This window comes from Bombus bifarius, unplaced genomic scaffold, assembly GCF_011952205.1.
Source record: "Bombus bifarius isolate JDL3187 unplaced genomic scaffold, Bbif_JDL3187 scf7180000008199, whole genome shotgun sequence".
Taxonomy (NCBI): Eukaryota; Metazoa; Arthropoda; class Insecta; order Hymenoptera; family Apidae; genus Bombus; species Bombus bifarius.
In genome coordinates, this window is record NW_022884505.1 from 2,133,966 (window position 1) to 2,154,027 (window position 20,062).

General features: G+C 40.7%; 1 protein-coding gene across 6 annotated transcripts in view; it reads right to left on the reverse strand.

The window, feature by feature from the left end:
* LOC117210007 (fasciclin-3) overlaps nt 1-20,062 on the reverse strand; it is a 343,353-nt gene that overhangs the window by 100,284 nt on the left and 223,007 nt on the right. The window lies entirely within an intron of this gene.

A 20,062-nucleotide genomic window follows, 5' to 3' on the forward strand; every position in this document is an offset into this window, starting at 1 on the left:
ACGATGCTTCTGAAAGTTGACTTACACCGCTACGATTTCCAGTGCACTGTGCGTATATTGGGCGATAGCTGCGCAAAGAACAATATTTTTTTCTCAAAGCACTTAATTCATGAAAACAGCGCGGACGGTCTGTAAAAACACGTACTTAAGTTGAGTATTTAATGGCGGTTCGTAACTGGCGGCATTCCATAAAGCTAGCCGTCACGTTCAAATTAGTTTCGAAGGATCATAATCGGAAGGACTACAAAATCCACGTATTAAGTCGGCCATAAAAATGCTAATGCGGCAACGATCGAGCGGTTTTATATGCCGCGACCGTATTACCCATTTTCCGGGATTATATACGCCGGAAGGTTAACGTAAATGAGTTTTTAATTTATGAAAATCTTCTCTTCTGCCGCGTCGTTAAAACCGATACATTCACCAGCCGAGAAACCGAATTAACGCGAGCGGAAAATTTTCTTCGGGGCACAGGCGAAAAAGGAGAACTGGAAGAAACGAGGAGCGTGAAATAGAAAGAGGGAAAATCGACGGATGCAGGATAATTAATCCATCGAGTTTGTTTAGCGGCTAAATTTCGATGTGAAATTCGACTTCCATTGGCGTCAATCCGTTCGCAACTATCCTGATAATTTAACACAATAGATTTTAATTAAAGCAACGAGGTAAATCGATAAAGCTTTAATTTTACAGACAATCTGCCATTTTGCCAATCTCACATTGCCCATTCGATAAATCTCATATTACTAAAATTGTCTTTATATTTGATACTGGATTTAATTAGTAGATTCTTTTATCCCCTTTAACATTCTCGAAATATTGTTCGTCATAGTATCGGCGGTTATTTTAAACATTGCATTATTGGATTCCATAAAACCACTCTTAATAAAATTAACGTTGATTTTTACCAACGTAAGAGTAGTCTTTGGATTACAATTTCTATCGAGCGGAACCGAGAGACAAGAAACACCTTCGATCCACGAAAATGATAGGCCAGCAGGAACCTAAACATTTTCCCAACGGTCCTGTTACTCGACATCGCACTTAGCTTCATTTTTCACGTTAGAAAGGATCCCCGGAAAGCTCGGGGAAGCGCAAAAAAGCACGATGGTCAGCCGTGGTGAGTACGTTCGACGTCGAGAGACAAGGTGAAAAAGGAAGCCGACTTTCATTCTCGTGTTTACTGCTCTGTAACACGTTCCGTCCATTTTTCAATTCCACGACGACCAATTCCTTCACTCGCGCGAATTTCGATATTTTTTGATCGTATATACCCGCCCATTTAAGTATAAATCCATTCCAAGTTAATTCAGCTCGAAGATAACGCTTTGATTGGAAATTGAAAATCATTTTAGGGAATAAATCAATTGTGGGAATATTAAAATTGTTATTGAAACTATATTTACGAGACTTGATTTAGGAACGTGACAATGTTCAGTTTGGCTGTCAATCGTTGTGATGTTGATTTAATATTTGTTAACAATGTTTATTAACTTTCTAAATCTAGGAATCGTACAAGATTTCTTGAAGCTTGAAGCTTAAATCAGAAGCGCGCACAAGCTTCTTGAAAAGATCCCTATATTTATTGATCGATTCCACGTGACCGTTCGGATAATCCAGCGAAGCAAATCGTCCCACATCGTCGATTTCGCTTCCATAAAGTGAGATAATGGCACTAATGACGCTTAACGCTTAACTCAAGTGCATCCACGCCACAGTTTATGGAGAACACTATAATGGCTTGTCGGTACGAGCTTTTATCAAAACGCGTCCTCCCAGGTTTTTGATAGATACAGGTGGGCGATTTATCGCGACACCTTTATCCGCAATTAAGAACCCTTCCTGGATGAACAGAGGATATTCTTACCAAGACGGGTAATACCGTGCAAAGAAAATGACGAAAATACTCAAATCCTATAGGATAATTAATTTATCGAAAAACCGACCGTATATTCTATAGTTAGGAAAAAAATGTAACAATTTTAAAAATTGACTGAGACGCATGATTTTTTCTTTTTCACAAATGAAATTATTTAACAGCGGAAAAATGATCTTCATTTCCATCCATTGCTTGCCTCATCCATTGAACATTCGTTCTGCGACGATCATGTTCCAGCCTTGCAGGTTCCATAATAACAGGGGAAAGCAAACATCCGGCGTATTACGCGCATTCCACTGGTTCATCGCCACCGCGCATTTCAATATTCTCAAACAACGGAGTCCCATTGTCAATGAAAACCCGGGCAAACGTTTGCCCGCCACTTTCGCCTAATTAAACCAACGTTCGGCTGTAACAAAGGCGTTGCTCTTGATCGTCGAGATCGAATCTCGTGCTTTAGCATGCAAAATAATGGCTCTTTTAGCGAATTATTCGCCGATCTGATGATCAAGCCGCTGCAAACTTACGGTTGCTCGCGCATAATCACAACAGTCGTGTCTCATTACGATGCTAATGAAATTTCAAGTTGTTTTATATAACGCATCCAGTGATAAGTGGTCGAGTAATTTCCTGACCTACTATACATGCAAATATATACAAAGTAACATGCAAAGATACACGAAATATTCAAATTAGGGAACCTCTTAAAATACTTAGAGAGTGAGCAAACAATATAATGCATGTAACTGGCGGTTCGTGACGCGTTGGACATTTTTCAACAGTCGTTTTATAGGTCGTGACGAGTTCTACCGAGAAAGTAGCGTGCTTACATTTGCGCTTAGTTTTCACCTGGAGAGAACTTGGCTGACACTGTTCGTTTTTCTTTTTTCTACTGGTAGTTGTGTGAAGATTGATTAGGGGAAAGAAAAAGGCAGTTGTGTAGTTTGAGGGTTGATAATGAGTTTATTGCGAAAGGCTGGTTTTCTTGGCAGCGAAACTCGTTAGATCCGAAGAATTTTAACCGTAGATAATGGAAGACTGATTAAGCTACTTAATTAGCTAGATTATGATACGATTTTTTATGCGTAATTATTAAAATTGTACATACTCGTATTATCACGATATTACAATGCTGTGTATTTTAGCTAAAGTTTCTCGTTAAATAGAAATAAGGTAATAAAGAGGAATTAATGCGCAAAAGCTACTGGAATTATCGTGTGAACGGTACCTATACAATTAAAATGTTTCTTGTTAATGTGCCATAACGTCGAGATTTAACGAATTATTCCTCGTTTTGTCGAATTTATGATACATTGTCGGGAGATGAATAGGCACAGGACTAATTAATGAAACTTCACGTTAACTATAACGTAATTAATTCTAACTATGAGCAACGATAGTGGTGGAAAAGTTCGGTTGGGCAGAGCTACTGAATATTTGAGTGCAAATCCTCTGGAAAAGCCTTTCTAGACGAGTAACTATGCCGTTCTTCGCGTGTAACAAAATTCATCCATTTATTTCCCGACGTGGAAACTTCAAACGGTGTTTCCATTCTCGTAATATTCAGTATTCGCGCAGCGCACTTTTACTCGCTGGTTTACATCAAAATTTCACTCGAATAATGAATACAGAGAACATGCTGGTTGTGCGTGGTAGAGACGAAACCGCCATCGCTACATGTTTCTCCATGAAATATAAATTTTCACTGCAACTGTTTTTAACCGTCAAATTCAATATTTAGGGAAATGTTGTTGTTACTTCGTTGGTGCATCCGTGCCCTCTGTAAATAATTGGCGAACACACGCGGTTTCATTGCTATTTAATTGAAACACGCCTCAATTAATACGGATACCAGTTTATCATGTTTCCGTTGACGAAAAAGATTCTCGTTGCTTTGCAATCAACAGCTGGAAAACAATTTAATCGAGCTGCCTCGCTTAATGATAACTCATAACAAATTCCTGTAATAATTCCTGTAATATCGTATAATAATTAATATAAAATTATCGTTATAATCGGAAACCTCCGCTGCGATATCAGACTTCGATGCAGTTTTCAAATTTCCAATTTACCCAACGCGAATATAACTTTTATTTCTGTCTCGCGAATGTTATTTTTTTTTAATTATAAAAATTCATTCTCAGTCAGATTATCGTACGTAGCTACGCGATTGTTCTTCGAAAGCTGATATTCAAACGATTCCTCTTGGTCGCGTTTCGTCGCAGCTTCAGTAGTATAGGCTCGCTTTAGTCAGACATCCATACGCGGCGCGAAAAATAAAGTCATCCTCGGGGGAACTAACCAGGAACTGAAGAGTGCAGTACGTGGTGTAAAGATATGAAACATTGGCTAATTAGGCAAATCGCGTTACAGCAGACGCGACACATTTTCCGCGTTAAAGCTGCCGTACATGGAGGACACTGCCGGAGGCTTAGTACACGTTCGTAACATGCAAAAGATGGGGCTGCTAATGGACGACGAGACTCGACTTTAAACTGGCTGCCGTCTAATGTCCTCATAAGTGCTAATGAACGCCGCTTGTATCCGACCGACATTTATCCTTTGAGTCGAGAGTCGCGGTTACGTGAAAGGCGGTCTAATACACGAGGCTCGCGTGCGCGATGCTTTCAAAAACGAGCGACCTGTCATATGTTACCTGTCATGGATCAAACAGCGGAATTAGACTCACATGCACGCGGAAATTGTGCAACAATAGAAGTGTAATACCGTTGTAAGTTGTATTCATTAAGTTGTAGTTGTTTCGTAACTGTTTTTCATGATGAAAAGGTAGATTTCGTTTTGTAGAAACACGTAACGCAAAGACGATTCTAGCAAAAGAAGCCATAGACTGACTTCGTTCAATAAATAATTCGATCTGGTTTTATAATTATTTCAGTAATATACATTTAAAATATAAGGTTTCAGAAACCTATCAATTCGCTACGCGCCGATCGTTCTCGTGTCGAGTTTCGGGAAAGTTCTGAACGCAAAACTCTCCGAATTTATGTATGCGAAAACGAATATATTCCAATATACGATGCAATATCTATTATGTTCGATATATTACGAAATTTGTAATTATCCCCGATCATCATTTTCTCCGCCTACCTGCAATTCTACTATATTTCAATATTCGTTTCGACAGAAAATTGAACAGACGGTGATGTCTTTGGATATCGAGATTACACGAACCGAGCATCAATTTTCAATACCACTGTAGCAGCAGCGGCGACTGATAATTTCCACGTGATCAAGCCATAAGTAGCTCATCGGTTTGCGAGGAACGCGGTCTGAGGAACGCGTAGCAGCTAATAAATGTAATCGGCTCGTCGCCAGGTGAGCGTCGATGCAGTCGAACGGGAATTATCGACATAACGAGTTCAGAATAGCGACCGAACGTTCGAACTGCGAGATCACGCACTCAGACTGATCGCGTTAATTAAAACCAGCTGAGTTCTCACTCCTACTCAGGCCGCGTGGAATTTATCACTGAAACGCCGGGCACTCCACGCTCAACTTCGCCGTCAGGTAAGTAGCTACTCGACTGAAATTACCGAAACAACCTGGAAATAGTAATGGTTCTCCAGCTACATAACTATAGCGCCTCGAGGAACTAGTTTCGAAACTACGCTGTATATACCGACACACGGCTGACTATGGATTGAATTTTAACGAAAAACACTTTCTACGTGCGTTCGTCCTACGTCTCGAGCGACAACTATCTCAATAACTGCAGCATTCTCGAAGGAAATTTTCGCGACATTCTGGACAAACCGTCCTCCACTCGTTCTGGTAATAGGTCGGTACAGGAAATAGTTTGGATCCCATTGTTGGATTTGTTAGAGGCACTAAGATTCGCATTCAATGGCTATTTGCTTGGGTACAAATGGCGATGAATGGCGTTTTGAATGGAGAAAGTTTGGAAGAACTGAATAGTAAATACGAGCGTATAATGCATCTATCGGCCACACTTTGCTTCTATTTTCCTTCGTCCGATCCTTTTGATAGCTTTCGGGCTTATATTCAGTCTTTGTAGGTATCAGACATGAACCATGGAAAGATTACCATGCGCCGAGCTCTCGCACGAATTGATTATTAAATAGATGCTAAGATTTTGATGTTTTTCTATTTCCTGTTCCCTTGTAGTATCGATCTCAGGGACTTATCCGGAACGTGGAATTCTTTTAGTAGAATTCTCTGCCAACGAGACGAACAGATTCTAAAAATCTGTCTAGAATCTGGACGATGAAAATTCGCTATATGCGGAATATTGCCGGGCGGAAGAGTTGGACATAAACCGATCCAAATCACAGAAACGCGAGTGTTCCACGTGTAAAAAGCTTCGCGGGAAATATGCTGACGGTTAAACAGTAAAACGAATTCTCTTCGTTTTATGTCTGGACAGAAAATCAAAGTTTATTTCCCCACACAACGAATGCCATTAAAAATCATAATCACTGAGTAGTTGGAACGAGTCGAACCAGCCCTCTGTTATATTCTTAATTATCCCGGTTTCCAAATTACGCGGAATTAATTCGTTTTACGACGCGCCAAAGCTAGAACGTCCGACGATCGTAATTCTCGCGGTATTTTATGATCCGCGAAGTATATTAATTCGTGCGTGGAAAAAAGGCAAAGGGTAAAAAAGACGAAAAGGAAAACACGAGTGGAAACGTTAAAGAGGGAGAGTTAGAAAAAAGGAGTGAAAAGGAGTGGGTGGCCCGATGGCCCATTAGAATTCGCATGATGTAAGCGGAAATACGGAGGCGGAATGGAGCTTGCAGGCCACGACATAAAACTGCGCGGTGGCGGGGCATAGAACAGGAACAAATCGCTTAAAAATTTTATGAGCGGTAACGTTTCTGCCTCTCCTTTAAAAGCTTTTTCTTAAACTGGCCATTAAGCTTCCTGCAGATCTACTCTGGATGTTACGCTAATGTTCTTATCCACTTATTGCGCCATCACTACGGCTACGATGAACGAGGTCCGACAGCCGCGACGTGAGCAAACTACGTGGTTTCGTTTTAACGTTACAATCGTTTCTCTTACCGTGCCAGTGTTTCAGGCGTTTCTTCTTTCGCCATCGAGTCGAGAAAAAATCCCACCTTTTTATTCTTCCAACTAAATTTCATTTTTTATAAAGCTGAACGAACCTGTGCAGGTGAATCGTTTGGATGTAAATCGTGTACTTATGCGTAAGTAGTGGAATTAAGAAGATCTTTTGCTCGTGCGCTCAATTCTCCAATTTACCGCGGATTCTTGGCTGGAACAATCTTCAAAAGAAAATTTCCCTTGCCGTAAAACTAACCTCGAGGAAAATATCATCCATCTCGACCTAACTGATCAAAAATATTCCACTCTATATTCCCATAAATTAACCTCTTCAAGCCAAAAACAAATCCTCTTGGTTTCCCCATTTTTGGAACGTCATATTTGAAATGACAGCGGCGAACAATACTCCTCGACTTGGAAATCCACCGGGCGAGGCACGCTTGATATCACTGCTTCCCCGTGTAGAAAAAAGAAGGGAAGACAGCCGAGGGATGGAAACCATAGAAGGAAACGTACGCTCATTCGCACGCATTTCCGTGTCCGTGGAACGACAATTCTCGCTTGGCGTCGTCGAAGTGGTTTGCTGCGAGTAGAGAAAGAGAAAGAGGCTGCTGAACAAAGTAGGGAAAAGGGGAGGGGGCGGGAAAACGGAAGAGAGTGGAGGAGAGCATTTCCTTTATGAGGAAGCCCGCTCTTTACCGGCGCGAGCACAAAGTGGAAGATGCTAGATAGTGCTCGCAGCGAGCGCTAACAGCGGCTCACGTCTGCCTGAGACTTTTCTACGTCGGGCCGGAAGTCGTTGCTCTATCTTCGTCACGTCAACCGTCGCGAGTCGGCCGACAGTCTGCTTTCTTGGCATGGCGCGCGATTCCGCCAGGAAGAGGAAAGAATCCTTCCTCCTCTCCTGTTAGTTTTATCTTTCATGGTTTCGTCTCATTTGCGTCGCTCCGACACGAGCCAACGTAGATAAGGGAAATCTGTTCCGCGAGGGGAAACCAACTGTCTCTCGATTCTTGATACGAAGCAGCGTGATGCTCCTTTCAAGCCTCGCGAAAGGTAGCGTTGGCGATGTTTCGAGGATCCAGGGATCTTTTATTAGTCGATGCTATCGGTATGCGTTGGCTCTGTCTCTTCTTTTATCGACGGGTAACTGACTCGACATAAAGCGAGTTGAGTACCGTCGGAGCATAAAGCGCAGATTTAGCGTAGAAATTTCTGTTGACGTTTCGAGGGAAGATAATTTAACGTCAAATTTTAATATCTTGCGATATCCATTGCGGTAGATGTTGTACAGATCGATCACGTGCCTGTATTTCTCTATACTTTTACGATAAAACGTCATTGTTTCGTCATTTAACGAGATACAGTCGACCGGTGAGTTATAAAAGCATTATGAAAGAAACGGTTGTTCGAGCGATTCGGATAATTGTTTTATCGCGATAGGACTAGGGGCAAACTTTATATTCTCGGTCTTCCTTTCAATGATCTGCTAAAAGTGTTCGATCCAGAGAAGACAGGTGAAAGTCAATGATCGTGCGAAGAGACACGGCCAAAGTGGTAGCGAAGAACAGAAAAGGAAGCGAAAAGGTAATCAGTTCGAGGGGTAAAGTAACTCGATTTATTCTCAGAGGACTCCATTTTCCTTTATTATCGTCTCAAAGCGATTTTATCGCGGAAGAGAGGAAGAGGCAGGGACAAGGTACACCGCTCCTGCTTCCGGTTTTTTCCCTTTTAAGGGATAAAATAGGTTGCACGAAAAAGAGGCGAAAGGGGTAGAGGGCTAAAAGTCGGAACGTCGTAAGATCGGCTGAGTTACGATTGGACTTCCGACTATAGAAGACACTCATAGTCGTTAAATCAGCACACATGGCGAAACTTCGTGTGTCGTGCGGGGCCACATGCTCGTTATACGGTCACTTAAATTCTGAACCGTTCCATACCGAGAGCAGAGGAGCGAGAGAGGCGGACAGAAAGGGAAAGAAGCGTGACTACCTGCTGCGAACGGCACACGCTGCACCACCGCGAATAATTACACCGTTCAACGAGCTTTTTGTTGGCTACTCGCTCCTCGCTGGTAACAGATTGTACTCGTTGAATATTTTGAGAACCAATTTGCCAGACGAACGGAGTATGTTCCGGTATAAAATTGACCAACCTCTGCGGAATCTCTGTCGTTTAAAATGCTTTTACGTAATGCAACGTTCCACGATATGTCTGCAGCGTGTATTTTGTCCACTGACAAATTTGTCCAATTTTTGACTAATTTCTTGCGTAAATATTATACCGGCTGTACGCAACTATTGTGCTATAGTCGAGAACATACCTGTTGAAGCTTTTTAAATCTATTGCGAATCTTCAATTTTTAGTTACATATTATCATCTCGCTCTTGTCTCAATGAATAAGAAGACTGAATTTGAGATGTTTAGTATAAAATCGCATTATTAAAAATTATTCGATCGACCAATAAACAATCGTCGACGATGCTTTACACGGTGGTTTCTCTGGCAGTTTCGCGCGAAAGCTGGATCGATCGGACTTCATTACGATTGTATAGTAGCGGACTCGTGTTTATCGAAAACGCGAACACCATAGGTGGACAATAATCAATTGGTGTCGTCAGAGTTTTCGATACGTCACGCTCAGTGGCCGTGGAAGTTGCAGGATTTTCCCGGACCACGTCCATTATTCCGTATAACGGCGCTGTGATCCAATAGCGTAGCCTGCGCACGCTTGTAACTCGATTATCAACCATTATCGCCAACGATATTATTTCGCGTAATTTATGGCGGAACGCTTAGAATCGGATATCGCGTAATTGCACGGGCAACTTGCATGGAGACGTCGCAGACTTTCGCGATGATATCCAGTTATTACCGAGCCGCGTTTAGGACTCGCGGGTTCAGTTGCTTTCGACGACTGAATCGTCGTGTTATTTCTGTTTCGAAGATACCGAGAAGCTTGCTGAAAATATTCCGCCAGTTATATGGATACGAGAAGAGTGGAGATGTGATAGAAGGCTGACATAATTTACGTTGGACAATTCAAGAGCATTTCGACCACAAAAATAGATGAAATGAAAAATTTCCATTGGATAAATGTAATAGAGGAAGCAGAGATTGCGGAAAAAAGCGAAATGAAATATTAAAAAGGCTAGTGAAGTAAAATATTGAATATCTATTTTCTACGATTATTTGCAACGAATGGAAGTGACGGAGAAAATAGATAGAAAGAGAAAGGAAGCAAGAGAATATTTATGCGATGGAAAATCACTGTTGAAGATTTAATTGAGAGCAAGGAATTGAAAATAAGCGAGTAAGAGGTTTTCTTCACGTGTCCTTTATGCATGGAGCTATTGTACAATAACTTTCGCAACTTTGTATTTTGCATATGTTTGTTCGTACGGAAAGTTATTTAATACGATAGCAGTGAAAGGGAAAAATAAAATGCAGGGTAAGCGTTATTCGATGAATCGGTTCCACGGTTTCCAGAAATGCATCTTGTATGTCCAATTTTCTCTGGTTTCCCCTTTACGGTCTGCTTTCGACCGTTCCTTTGTGCAAATATATACTCTTGTATATCTCAAGTACATATACCTACATTTTCTCATATAAAGGAGGGGCTCTTTAATGTAACATAAAATTAAAGCTACTACCGTTTCAGTTCAAAATACGCTTTATACCCAAGTTTCGCACCAGCAATTTCCAAGTGCTGTTCTAAATGGTACGATATTATTACTAGGGTTAACTTAATTTATTGAGTATTGTATATCTCATTATACATTTCGTTGTAAAATTCAATATCATGCATTTGGAATTAATATCTTTCAGTGTGGAATTTTATATTAAATAGGAATTTTATACAAAACGGTACGATATCAGAAATTAAAGAATAAACGTAACGGTAAATTACGAGTTTAGTTTAATCGAGATATATTTACTGTCGAAATTCATTTTATCAAATGAATTCTTTTTAAAAGGCTTTTTAAAAGCAAAATAAAAACGGCCGGGATTAACACAATCCTGAATTTATAAACGAATAGATAGAACAGAAGGGACATAAAGGAAGGATAATGAATCGGCGATGAGACTTATACTTCGCATTTAAAAATGATTCCGTGCCAAAAAATCCTATTCTGTTCCTCCAATGAGAATTTCATTACGTACGTTCAATGTAAAAGTAAAGCAACGGAACGATTTTACATTAAATTAAAAAAAATTTGACATTCCTCTTGCCGTGTGTTTTTTGTAGTGGGAATTTTTATAATCAAGCGTAATTTTTTCCTTTTATAAATGGAAAAAAGTATATAAATATGAATAAATGAGACAAACAATAAAGAAACGACCTATCGAGAACGACAAAAAGAATCAAGAAGCGATCAACAAGTTATCGACTTCCCATTAAACTACTGAAATTTTAAACACCGTCCGTTTAAAAACCAATTTCTCATAGTGTTGAAAATGAAAACTTTTTCAAGCCACTCGATGTCGGCTCTGTTTCTGCTTCGTTTCACCAGCTTTGTAAATCAATTTCACCTTGATGAACAACGGAAAACAGAAACCAGAGGAAAAAGAAAGGAGGAAAAACTGGAGACCGAAAAGACACAACAGTTAATAATATCTCCCTTTGCCGGAGACAGAAGAAAAAGGGAAATCGATTACCCCATAACATATCCGACCCACGCAAAAATGTACGTAGGAAAACGAGTACGTCCGGCCGGAAGTTGAAGCTCGATGGACCGTCAATATTAAACCGGCGATTGCTTTTTATTCTGCTCCGATGTCGGTCGGACATGTCGTGGAGAAGAGTGAAACCCGTGCAAAACAGGAACACAAATGGGAGGATGAAAAACCACAAAACGAAGATATAGCGATCTGTGTATGTGTATGAGAGGGGGAGGGGATAGAAAAAAAAAGAAAAATCAATAAATGCGAACCTTTCTAATTTCCCAAGTGTACGTGAAGCGAGGCAATTTCGCGCCAGCCATTCGAATCGGCGCAAAATAAAAATACCACTTGATCCGGAACGACGTGCAAACCGATGGAGAGTAACGACCAGAAAGATCAAGGGGAACGAAAGGGAGATTTCGCGGGGAAAGAAGATGAGAGGGGGGAGGATCCTCGACGAGTTCCAATGACGGAAGTTGGACTTAAGTTGGACGACCCCCGGGCGGAAATAGAAATTTCTTCGTCCTTTGTTCATTTTCACGGGTGACGACCCTTGTCCCAGCCGGGATAAACGCGAAACTTTCCTTAATAAATAAACATTTTTCTTCTGCCCCTACCCTTTACTCTTTACGTTAAATACAAGACACAGCGACAAGCAAAGGAAAAGGTGAGGACACGGCTGCGAGATAAAATTGAATATAAAGATGAGAGAGAAGTTTCAAGGCCCGCTAACGACAATAGATCTTTCCGCCTGTGTTCCCTGAAGCTACTTTGATTTTTATATTCTTCTGAACGGCGCTCTGCGTAAAATGAATCTTTAGTTGGCTTCTTCTTGCTGCTTGGTGCTTGCTATGGAGATCTTATTATGATTTCTCCAATGTTAATGTATGTGATTTGATTTAACTTGCGCGGCGACGAGCTTGTTAAAGAGTCTCATAGATTTGAAAATATTTATCCATTTAGAAACACGCTTGATTTATAAAGATATTAAATGAAGTCTCTCGAGAGATTAACCAAATTATCGTTGAACGATTCCACAATTTTTATCTGGCACGGATCAAAAGCTTCTCCGAGACGAATCTTTAAAAGACATTCGAGTAGTTTCTGAAATTATCGGTTTCCAAACGAGCGATTCGATATTCTGTAATTCACACTGTTCGAGCCCTTTTAAGAATTAGGGGATTCTAGCCACATTTTTGATATAAAGAAAACCATCCTTTCACTAATATTTTGTTTAATGGTAATAGCTCAGCGTAGAATTCACTAGGATCCTGTTGCATTTCCAATTCTGTCATTAAACCGGATAGAAAGGACAGCTTAGTCGGGATCAAAATCCTTTAATGCGATTGAATGGAGTCAATGGAACTGTACTCGCGGTCGTACTATACGATAAATTCGTGCGAGCTCGCGTTTCAGCTCGCGAAATCGCTCGAGTTAGTATGATAGTGCAGTTATGAAAAGAACGGTCAGTTCAGTGGAAAGTTCGAGGAAATATCGTTGATTATATTCCTTTTACGAGCGTTTACAACGGCGATTCACCGATGGACCGGGATGGACCAAGGCTGGCTTTCGATACACGAGCATCTCGTCCCTGTGTATGTGGATATACACACGTATAGGGCTGGTGCAAAGACACGGAGAGATTGAGAGTGGGAGGGAGAGAGACAGAAAGAGAGAAAGAGAGTTTGCAGCGGGCGAAGAGATTATAGAAGACTGAAACGAGAGAAAACTCAATTCCAAGGGGCAGTTTTGCGATCCAATCTGGCAATTGGCCAATCTAAAATGAAAACTTGCCGGACCCGATTCCATGCTCGTTCTACGGTGCGAAAGGACGCAGAATTGCTCCCAAATAGAACGTTAATTTCACAAATGGTCCGAAAACCGGGGATACGCGTACAGGCGACCGTGAGAGAAGAACGCGAGTTGCAGAAAATCAAAGTACGCGTATAACGCTGTAAAGAGTAATTCAAAACATCCGCATACCACAGATTCTTAATATATTTTAGAAACAAATACCTACCTGGACACAAGAATCAACACGGTAGTAGTTGAAGATTAAATTCGAAACTTGTCGTGTCAGAGAGACGCTGGAAACTTTGCGTCCTAATCACCGAATTCTGGCAATACGTGTCTCCAACATCGGAAAACCCTTTCCACCCGATACGTTTAACGAAGTACAAACAAGCCTACAACCATATCCCCGCTGATATGTATTCAGTCCGAGTCGGCGTAACGAGCACCGGCCAGGTATTCCCATTGAATGCAATCAAAATTCACACGTAAGAATTTCCAATTTAGCGCGCAGAAGCGGTTCGTTCGTGCTGGCACGTCGAAGCGGCAATGACGGCCATGCGAGGAATTTCGCCGCAGTCCTTCGCAGTGCCGGCAAAAACCAGGCCGAGAATCAAGATACTAAGAACGTAAAACGGATCCCCTGCCCTGTTGGAACGAATCGTTCTACCCTTTTGTCGCAGGTATTCGACTCGATAGAGCCGTGAAACTCGCAAACTGTGGAACCAGTCGAATTGCAGCCTGTCTCCAACTTCTATCCCTCTCTCTGTCTCTGTCTTTCTCTCTGTTGAAGGTTAGAGCAAAACGCCCTCGACGAAGTCGCAGACGGTGTTCTTGTCCACGGGGAAACACCTGCACCGACACGACGAGGTCGCACGCGCGCGCTACCGTGTTCTCATCTCGTCTAATTTGCGCTTAGGTGGGGACACTTTAATTTGGTCAGGTAGACCCGCCACCACCTAGCGACAACTTCGCCTCTAATTTACCATGCCCGCCGGAAGTGTCGTTCCAACTAGCTGCCTAATACGTTCAACGTTGTACAGAGCGTACGGGGGAGGTGAGTGCTCGATGACGAGAGAAACAGCCTGGCCACTGGGAAGGATGAGCGTCGAAAGCAAGAAACGTCGCAGTATGGTCTTGTTTGATGGACTGTGGGAAACAATTAAGCAGCTGTGTCCTTTCCGTTGGTCTCCACTGGACTGTATAGGATAGAAGGTAGAGCTATTTCAGTCAGCTAAGCTCCCACATCTTAAAATTTAATCATCAACTTTACATGGAATAATCAAGCTTGTATATTACGTTTGTGACGACAAACTGTTAGTATTATCTCAGCCTTCGTGTATCTTAGGTGCAACAGGAAACGTAAAAAGAGATGTCTCGTATATCAGTATGATACTATACATAAAAGAACTAATAAAATATACTAAAAAAATTCTTATCTTTTGACGAATTAAAGTATACGTATACTATGTTAGAAACACTGTCGTATTGTAATTTCGCGTGTAATTTCACGGTCAGAGATGTTCTGTAGCGACGTTACAGTATGCTTTTGGTCATTTCGAATGGTATAGAGCAAACGTGTCATATAATTGGTGACAAATTCGATACTAATAACAATTGATAGTTGTGAGGGTCAACGATGCCTCGTTTATCAATTTTATGTTATACGAAACTCATAGAGATAATTAATACGTTTCAGACGAAGGTATCGATTGTTTCAACAAATGGATAATTAATATTGTCAGCGGCATGCCTTCTATCGGCATAATCGTTAACAAGAAAGGTTTAATTATATAATTGTGGTTAAAAAAAACCGGTGACAAATTAATTGCGAATAAAGGAACAAAATGAAACAACGAGTTAATAAGCGGTTACTTATGATAAATGTAGCTGGAGGTTCATAAAAATGGAAACAGGTGAATGTGCATATGTATGCAGGTATTACGCACATTTAATCAAACTGACAAACATCAACGTGTAGATTAAATCAAAGTAACAGAAGTTTGTAATCTTTGCTGAAACATGACACGGGATATTTCGAATGTATAGCGTCGAGTTGCGCTAATTTATTACGCAAATGAAAGCTGCACGCATATCAGAAACGAAATGGAACAGACACTTGTATTTACGATTTCTATATCGGACTCTAGGTAGATGATTCAACTAAAACGGGAAAATTGTTTTTCAAATTGAAAGCAAACGTAATTATAAAATATGAATCTGAAATGATGAGAAAAGAAATAACATAAGATAATCATGTGAATTTCAAATGCATACCACAAGTTTCCGCCGCTATGACAATATTTAAAGTATCTTCCTGGGGAAAATCTAAAGCGAGTAGATTTTCCATCAGGCTGCAGACATTTTGCCTATTGCATAGCGAGCGGTGTGGTTCTTATTGCTGTCTACTTCAATCTGTCTTGAAATGGCTTATAAAACTTGCCTTGACAGCAGATGCATACGATATTAGGTTGCCCCGTAAGTTTTGCCCCTGCACTTTTTACCGGATACAAAGTAAGAATTTTGTCGCTTTCAAGCAACTCTTGCTCCACTCTCTGCTACTAAACGTAAAGCAGCTTCTCTGATATTTATCAAAATGCTAAGAAGAAATAACATAAAACACCATTTCTTCTTTTCACTAAATTTCCAAAACGAAATCACCTTATTAGCAGTTAACTGGGTTTATAGTAAAATTAAAGTAGAATTATCTCCAACGATGTTCCTCGTGGATATCAAAGACGAGCATCGTACATACGTATTTTGTATCCTATATACGTCAAAGTTGTCCCACTTTATTCTACGAAATTGGCCCTACATCAGGGTAGAAACTTTCGCCAGAAAATCTCGCTCGTCGCTCTTCATCTTCAAGGAACGCTATCCGCAGACTACGGTGTACCAGAAACCCTGATGTCGAGACGTACAGGGAATTCGCATTAGGGATCCCTGGTTGGTGTAACATATTTGTATTTTCCCGGTAATTACGAGATCCTCGTCTGCTCGATCATCGTTGCAGACGGCAACATGGGACGGACGAGGGTAAACAGATGATCGCGCGCGATCTCGCTCCACTAGATTCTCGACTAAACTCATTCTGTTCCAGCGATAATTTAATTGGATCATTTTATTTGTTCGGTCGTGGAGGTGCGACAACGACGCGCAAAGAGAAAGAAAGAAAAGAAGAAATGGAAAACGCTTGGATAACGAGAGAACGGAAGTATGTAGTTCGACGAAGGCTTCAGCAAAGATACACCAAGTGGCAGTCAACCTACTCGAATGCCACGTGAACTTTCGATTGTTTTTCGTTAATTGGACTTTCCCCTTGCCTGGATCTCTTTTTCCTCCTTTCCTGTGTCACGTGAGCGTGTGCGCGCTCGTGGGTGTTCGTCACGTGGCCGATAATTAAAGCAATTTCATTTGACGTTGCTGGCTTTCGCTCATCGGTTTATCGAATCTTCATCGATAGAGGATCGGATAAGCGTGAACGAAGAAACCGGGATCGGTACCGATCGAGTGGCAGTCTCGCGTATAATTCGCACCATTTCTTTGCGTTCAAAGATATACTCGTGGGCTTTATTCTTTCTGTACTTGTATTTTTTATTTAACAGAGTGTTAGAAAATATTGTATGAAACTGTTGCTATAGTTACACTATACATGTAGTTACACTGGATCGCAGTGGATTATAATAAAAGGAAAATTTGGCAGAAGCGAATTTCTGTTGCGATTACTGTGGCTGGTAAAGCAAGTAGAATAGCCACGGACGTTCAGACAAACGAAATACAGTTTCCAACGGATTCTACATTATTCAGCGGGCTATATTAGGATAATACGATGAAATTATGACATAATTTACAACACGATTACCAACCTTTGATCTACCGTAACCTGTTTCTAATTATGATACATACAGCTTCTAATTATGATACAGGCAATTTCCTATCCGCAAAAAGAACAAGAAATTAAATCTTGTAAAAATGTTCAGCCTTCTAAAAATCTTTCTAAACTTCCAAAAATGCTGACGACGATAGGATACGGTCAAGAAAATTCTATTCTAAACGCGTCGTGTTACTGTCAAATTCGTCCAATCGGCCGGATTTCGTCTATCTTATCAATCCTACAAATACCGGATCAAACACTTTCGGATTAAATTATCAGCAGCGGATTGAACAGCCGTTTAAGTTAAACCTTATAAACGAGCCACAATCGAGATCAAAGTGAAGTTCGTCGTCGCGGATTGCTCGACGTTTCATCCAATTTCACGACCACATCCCGTTCTCGTTATTATATCAATCGGCCCAGCGAAAACGCGTAACAATCGGCTTAGTCTCTCCGGAACCAGTCGTCCTCATGATCGACGCGAACAATGGAAAAGGTCGCGTGGGAAATACCGATCCTACATAGACCGAAGAAATTTTTACCTTTTTTCTACTCTCTGTATCTCTCTCTCTCTCTCTTTTTTTTCTGTGCTAGTCGAACGCGAAGAAAATTCGATTCGCATGTCGACGAGCCACGAACGGGACCTGGTAAAAACGAGAGCAGAGAGAGAGAGAGAGAGAAAGAGAAAGAAAGCGTGAGAGAGAGAGAGAGAGAGAGAGAGAGCTCGGGGAGAGCTGACCACGAAGAGAATCGCAATAAAATATTTATATCTCTATTTGCATTTTAAAAGCCGGAACTCGGTTCCTGTCCCCGATGCAGTCCGGCTTTTAATTGCGGAGGCACACCAGCGTTATCATTCCTCCTGTCCACGCTATATCGATTATAAATCCTCCTTTTTTTTCGCCCTGTTATCGCTTGAAACGCGCCAGCCTGATTTAGGGCGACGGAACTGTGTTTCAATTTTCGATGAACGTTTCCTCCTCGTTTCTTTTTCTATCTCTCTTTTCCCATTTCGTTTTTCCTCGCGCGTTTTCTTCTCTCGAACTGTCTTGTTCGCAAGTTATACGAACGTTGATATGACACGGATGGGGAATATACGGTGTAACGGAAGTTTAATATTTTATGCTTGCGAACGATAGAATGAATGGAAGTGTGAACGAATATAATGAAGTGAATGGAAGGAACGAAAATGGTATTCGACGAACGAATATAATCAAGCGAATGGGAAGGATTAAAATAAAATTGTACATTCGTCGAAGTTGATATGAGCCTTCTTCCCTAGTGATTTGCATTTTCCAGTTTTCCTCAGCTTTCGTTCATTCGAAAATTAGAATGAAATCTCCGTGTATGCTAAACATGTACCGAGAAATAAGCAAGACGTACAGAACACTCTCTCGTTTACAAACAAGCGCAGATTTTCGTAAATATTTGCAGAACTTTACGCATTTACATGAATTCTACTTCTGGTTCGATATTATCCGATAAAAACCATCGTTCTCCAACTGCGGTATTATTTTATGATACACTGTTATTACCGTATCGCATGGCGTGAGAAATACTCGATAAAAAAGTCAAGAGCAACTGGAACGCGATTTGCTCTGTTAAACACACGAAACAAATATTCGTAAATATTTGCACGTTAGCTCGCGTATATCTTGTAACCGTATATTTCTCAGATTTCCTATTTTTTTCTTTCGTTTACTTTACTTTTTATCTTTTCATTCCTCTCTTTCCTTTTTTTACTTTTTTATTTTACACAAGCAAATCCCGTCTGCTTTATCGTGATCGCGGTCTGGATCGTCCAGATAAACCACGCGCGCGTACAAACGTGTCATACAAATATTTGCGAATCGTTAGATGTAATGCTTCGATGTTCAAATCGAATATGATTGACGGAAAAGTCGACTTCGTTTCGAGACCAGACATGTTCGCATTTTACAAATAGTACGTGAAATGAAATCGATGTCAAACGACAACGATGCAATTCTCTTTGAGAAATTTAATCGAATAAAATCCATATGATAATAACGAGATATTTTTAACGTTAAGATCAGTTTCATTGACAAATGAATATATTATATTCAAATGAAAAACATTACTAATTGATTGCTTCTATAACTGCACAATAATTTACCAGCTAATTATATTAAAGAAACTAGAAGTTACAGGTTGTAGGGCTATAAATTTCTTTACCATAATTTTACACAAAATGAAATAATTGGATAAATTGTATTAGTTCGATCGTGTGTACAAGAAGGGCAAGAAGTCTTGAAAAATTATAAAATCTAACAAAGTGAAAGAGCAGGAAGATGAAGATGGAAGATGTAGAAACAAATGGAGAGATGAAAGCTCCTGTCGTGGACAGTACGGTTATCGACGGCGAGGCAGCGAGAAAATTAAAGCATCGAGTTTCATCTGGAAAAAAATGCGGTTCAGCTCTCCGGCGCTGCTTCCTCAAATAAAATAACCAACGAAGATGCGTTTCACTCCGGCGAACTTTTAATTAAAAGCAACGACGTCACGACGGAACACCGTTACCGAAACTTTTCGTTTCCCTTAGAAATTGTTGTTACGACGGCGATTTTTCATGCAGCTGATCCCAGCTGAATATCACGAAGAATCCTCCAAGATTCTTTACCAGCCTTCCGAATCTTTTCGATCTGTCCGGCTTAAATCCGGGTCGAACTTTCGTTTCGACTTGCAGACGGAAGAATTTCACCGAGAGGAAAAAAACCCTGTCTCGCATTCCTCTTATCGAGAAGAACGGTACCGCTTTGATATTTCTCAGAGATACCAGCGAA